Source organism: Pteropus vampyrus, unplaced genomic scaffold, assembly GCF_000151845.1.
Source record: "Pteropus vampyrus isolate Shadow unplaced genomic scaffold, Pvam_2.0 Scaffold302, whole genome shotgun sequence".
Classification (NCBI taxonomy): Eukaryota; Metazoa; Chordata; class Mammalia; order Chiroptera; family Pteropodidae; genus Pteropus; species Pteropus vampyrus.
The window spans coordinates 4,309,065-4,314,831 of NW_011889083.1; the positions used below are offsets into that span (position 1 = coordinate 4,309,065).

Below are 5,767 nucleotides of genomic sequence, written 5' to 3' on the forward strand. Positions count from 1 at the left end.
GATAACTATAAACTTCATCAGAATTATGATCTATTCCGAGGGAACCAGGAAGGAGGAAAAAAGGAGGGACAGTTACATAATGATCATTAGTCATCTTATTTATTAAATGCAAATAGTCAACAATTCTGCTTTCTTTTTATTTTACAGAGTTGGACTTGGTTCCTTTATGGAAAAACTGAAAATATAATAAAAAATAAAATAAAACCAGTTTTTAAAAAGGCAAATCCTGGAGTTTCCACCTCTTGCCTCTCCAAGGTGATGAGGCCCTGACCCCAGGGCAGCAAAAGAATGAGGGCTTTCTGTTCCTCCTCTTTCCCCATCTTTATCTCCACAGTGGAGATGCCAGGAGGAACCAAACCTGGGCAAAAGTGCAGGAACCCAAGGCCCCGTGGCCCAGGGAGGGAGGCTTGTATGCCCTTAGCCCCAAAGCTCCCGGCTTGCAAGGTGGGTGTGGGCAGGGCCCCTCCTGGCCAGGCCCAGTTGAGGTTGGGACTATTAGTTCCAGATCTTGAGGAAGGAATCCCACGAGCCTGTGGCCACAGCCATGCCATCATCAGTGACCCCAAGGCAGCTCACAGAGTTGTCGTGGCCGGAGAGGATACCTGTACAGTTGCCCCTCATGGCATCCCAGATGTTCCACTTGAAGTTGTGTTAACCAGGGAGCAGCAGATGGCCACTCTGCCAGAAGGTAACAGAAATGATGTCGCAGATGATGTCATGGATATACACAAGGAGCTCCTGGTCAGCCCGCAGGTCAAAGAGGTGGCATGTGGCATCATTGGAACCTGTGGTAAAGGCATAGGCATTTGTGAATAAAGCATTGATGTCAGATTCATGGCCGATTAAGGTCTGTGGGCTCATCGAGTCCCACACATCCTACAGCTTGAGAGAGGCATCACAGGCATCTGACACAAAGGTGTGGCTGTTGGGTGTCAGTGACAACACATCACATCCCCATTTATCCAGCAAAACCTACTGTCTGTTGGCCTGTCTCAATGTCTCACAGGGCACAAGCGGTGTCCCCAGAGCTGGTGATGATTTAGTTGTCATCCAGGAAGCAACAGCACAATAGGCACCCAGTGTGGCCAGGCAGCTCTCAGCTGATCCTGACATTACCCTATGGGTCTTGAGACTGTAGATGGTGCAGATGTTGTCTAACCCCCTACAGGCCACAAAGTTATCTGAGGGTGTGTAGACACAGGTCAAGACTTTGCAAGAGCACAGTAGGATGACTTGGACCTTGTATAGCTGTCTCAGATGATGAGCTTCCTGTCCTGGGAGGTGCTGACCAGAAACTTTGAGTCTGTCCCTCAATGAATAAGCACAGATTTTTGTCAGGTGCCCAAGGAAAGTCCTCTGTATCCTCATCTGCATTATCCCTACTGGCTCTAACCCAGCTGTGATCTGAGTCAGTGTTGAATCCCCAACACTGCTTTTCGGGCATTCTGGATCTGATTCTGGAGCTGCTCAGCCTCCTGTCTCAGTTGCTCCAGCTAGCTTGTGGCAATGGGCCTGTGGGGTGGGATTGGGGATGGCTGGGGGGCTGTGGGATGGGGGCTGGGGGAAGAAGCTCCTTGCCTCTGGCCCAAGGCCTGTGTTGGTGAGACTCAGTGTAGGGTTGCCAGAGGTGTGCAGAAGGTCCTTCTGCTTCTTTTTTGAGAGAAAAATGTACCCTGCAGCACTTGAAAATTTACACTTGAATTAATTTTCACTGTACCTAAAAACAGAATATACATCTTGAAAATTACCAGATTACAGAAAGATTAGAAAACATTTCCCCTATAGTAAAAGACTAAAAAACGAAAGTGACAGTCACAAATTATAAAATACATAAAGCATAAAACATAATAAAAGATATACTATACATTACTAACACAGTAAATGTAATTGGATTATGTTAAATATGGACATGTACAGGAGGCATAATGAAATAAGAGAAACAGATATACATAAAATTTTAAATAAAAATAAAATAGAAGTGGATAACTATATGAACCAGAAAGCTTTTTAAGAGGATGCTTAGAAAATATTAACGTTTAAAGGAAACTATTTATTCATTATTAAAACATAAGAACTATTTTCTCACTAACTCAATGGGTACTGTCTTTCAAAAACTCAATATTGAATACTATTTTCTTTGATATGCATGGTATTCTCTACCCCATAATTTTCTGTAACTAGGTTTTCCAGTCATCTTCACATCTCATCAACTGAACCCAACTTTTATTGCCCATGAGCAAGGGTAAAGTGGGTTCTTATAGCCCAGTTTGTGATTTTATAAGTTCTACCTTGGATAATAGTGTGCTGAATTGTTCAAGATCAAACTTTGGTATTGTGATTAAAACTAAGCTCATATTAGAGCAATTATTCAGTTGTTTGTACCTAGATATAATCATCTTAGACAAAAAATCCTATGCAAGTCAAAATGTCAGTCATCATCAATATCACTGTGGTGTGAAGTAAATTCTGCAGTTAGTATTTCATATACAGTACATTCTGTACTTATTTACACCTTACTCAACATAATCCCTTTAGGCCAAATAGATCCTCATGTGATCTGAATGTCAGCATGTTTCTAGGTATATGTGAGAATGAGGGTTTGTTGTCATTATTTATTTGAATAGAATCATTTTAATTGAACCAGTCTTATTATTTTAAAAACAACTACTGGTGTTCTAAAGTGTATGTCTATGTGCAAATATTAAAATGTTAAAATGATCTAATTCTGATATTCTTGAGTAATTCCTTGAGGAATCTTTAAGCTTACATTTGCTTGTGAGCTGACTCTTAGATTTAGGACCTATCTATACTGATGTCTTCAGTAGCAGCAAGCATATACTGACATTTGCTAATGTGTTAGATAATCACAGTTTGGGATTTACATTGAATTTGATCATAACACATAAGTCAATGTGTTGGTGCAGCAAAAGAAATAATTTATTTTTCCACCAGTAATGCATTAACTAACTTTTATGTGTTAGGTACAACCATCATTGAGTTTATATTTTAGCTATAAGGAGCTATAAAGTTATAAAGATCCCTATATATAAAGATCCAGGCAGAAAGTCCCCACAAAGAGATTCAGATGAAAGGCTAGGTGAATTGAGAATGAGTTCTGGCCTACAATGCTAAACCCAGGCTTCTGATCTTAACAGTTTTGGGCCCTACTGTGCATCCAGGCTATGGATGGTTCAGGGATCAGATGGACTACGCTGACAAATCGAAGGTCTTCAGGACTTGCCACTGACTGGAGCTGAAGAGTCAAGGATTATTTTCTGAAATTGGCTCTCTGTTTTGTTATTTTCCTTGTACTTTTCAAATCTCACAAGCATTTGGCAGTGTCTACTAAATGTTAGGCAGAGAGTGATGAAATGGAGTATATACAGAATTGAAGGGACAGAGCTAACTTCAAGGATCATAGATTACAATGAAGAACACACACTAACAAATAATTTAAAAGTATTTGGTGTCTACAAGATACTGAGCAGAGAGAAGGGTTAATTAGAACAAACTGGTTGTTTATGGATGGTTCCTTGAAAATAGTAACATTTTAGATTGATTGCTAAATGGTCAAGACAATATAGTCAGGTGAAGAAATGAGGAAAGGGTGTTCCAGGCAGAAGAAAGAGCAAGAGCCCTAAGACTAAATGATGTGCACAAATATTTGTCTACTACCCCCTTGAGCATTGCTCAATCTGGGTGGGCCTGTGAGGAAAAACAGTGGGCTTGCAATTGTGGTCCATGGAGCTGTTAAGGATAGAATCCATATCTTGAAGAGAGTGGCCAAGAAACCAAGGGAAGTTCCTTAGTAGTATCATCTCACAATTGAGGGAGAGATGTTATTGAAGAAGAGTCTCCGGGGCAGTCAGATGCAGGCTGTGGACATCTTTTGAAGGGAGTAATGTTCAGCTTTACTGAATGGGTCTGCAAAAATGTTGAAGGAAACAGAGGTGGATAAAATGGAATTTGTAAAATTATGAGTGGTTTATATTATTAGCGTACAAACCAGCAAAAGGTGAAGCCAAGAAGGAGGTGAGCAGGGTATAAATAACAAGAATTTGCCCAGTGCTCTCCTTTACTCTGTAGGTAACGAGGAGTCTTTTGTTTTGTTTGTTTTTTAAAGGGATCTAATCAGATCTGGTTTTTGAGAACATTTCCAGCTAAATGTGTGGAGAATGTATTAGAGAGGAAGAGGAATGGTGGGGAGACAAGCTGGGGATGTTGAGCAAGGCAGGATCTGAGATGCTAAACTAGGTAACTCAGGCTGGGGCACAGAGACAGGATGTATGTCTGTGCTCCCTTCTCTTCAGGCTTCCTAGTGGGCTTCCTAGTTCTACTGCCATCTAGGCATGAATGTGGCCTGCCATAAGGTATGCCCCCTTAAGTGTCAAAACTAACACCCCCAAATTAGCAAGGTTCATAAAGATTAGTTCTAGCCTCTGTGCACATATTCCTACTACACAATTTTCAACAAGTGGCTAACAAGCTGCTACTCAAAAACCTATCTCTCCAAACTTGATTCCTGGGACTCTCTTCCATAACCAGTGTGCTCCAGATGTTCAGGAGCTGGCAAAGCTCTTTCCCTGCCCTAGGTTTTCATACATGCTTTCTCCCCTCCCCAGAGACTACAGGTCTGGATAAATGGGCACCTCCTAGAGAAGCTATCTCTGACTACTTTTTCTAAGCATGTTCACTATACCCTTTTATTTTCTACTCTTACACCATGTACTTTCACTTGTGCCACTTGAAGTAGTTGGAAAACATAATCTATGTTTTTTTAAATCCACTTATTCTCTTCTTTTCCCAAACTGTGAACTAATTACACAGTGATGCAAGACAGGGCAAATTTAACTGAGCTGGGGGGAGACCAAGCCCTGTACCAAGAGAAGAAGGGGGTCTTCTGGCGGAGAGTGTAGAAAGAATTCAACACACATGCCAAAGTTAGAGTCAAAAGGAAAGTTTATTAGAAAAGGGCTAACATTCCACAGCCAGAATGTGGTCTCCTGTCAGAGGCAGAGAGCGAGAGGGACCCTGAGTCTGGGAAATTCAGTTTATATATCATTCTTTAGTTCCTATTTCCTTTGATAGGACATACAGTGAAGAAGTGGAAGGAGAAGAGTATGTAGCCTGAAAGGCCTGCTGGCAATTTACAGCCTTTAATCCATAGGTTCCCCATGGTTTTAGCCATAGGGAATGAACAATTTTATTTGTGTAAGGCAGCTACTTAAAGACTCTGTTGTTCTTGTTTTTTCCCCCTTCACAGATGTGGGGAATGGGTTGTTAGTAATCTCAGTAGAAATCTTTCTTTGCTCTGAAGGTGTCCTCTTGGCCTGGCTGCAGAGTTGATGAGCATGTTGCAGCCTCTGAATGTAGCTTAATTAACATTTTAATTCTCTTGCCTCGTCTCTACAGTAGGAGGGCATGGAGTATATTTGTTTTATGCACTAGAAAATATCCAACATTTTTCCATAGATCTTCATTGTTTTGAAGTTCTTAAATGTGAACCTAAACAGTCTATCCTCTAGTATCTAAATCTGCTTTACGATATCTACTTGAAGTCAGCTCTCCAGCTCTACAAGTTCTTAGTTCCTGGCCACTGAGGAAAGCTCACTGAGCAATATGAACTCTTCTCTGGTCCCTCCAGTGTCCTCCTAACTCCTTGGGGATCAGTAAGACATGACTGAAACCTACACTGGATTCTGAAAGCAGGTCTTGCTAATTTAGATCAATTTTTTGCCTCTCAGTAATAAAACTTTTCATCATTTAA

The 5,767-nt window shown here is 41.1% G+C and overlaps 1 pseudogene; it reads right to left on the reverse strand.

The window, feature by feature from the left end:
* Window positions 1-495: 495 nt before the first annotated feature.
* LOC105303233 lies at window positions 496-2,100 on the reverse strand (annotated as a pseudogene).
* Between the last annotated feature and the right edge of the window lie 3,667 nt (window positions 2,101-5,767).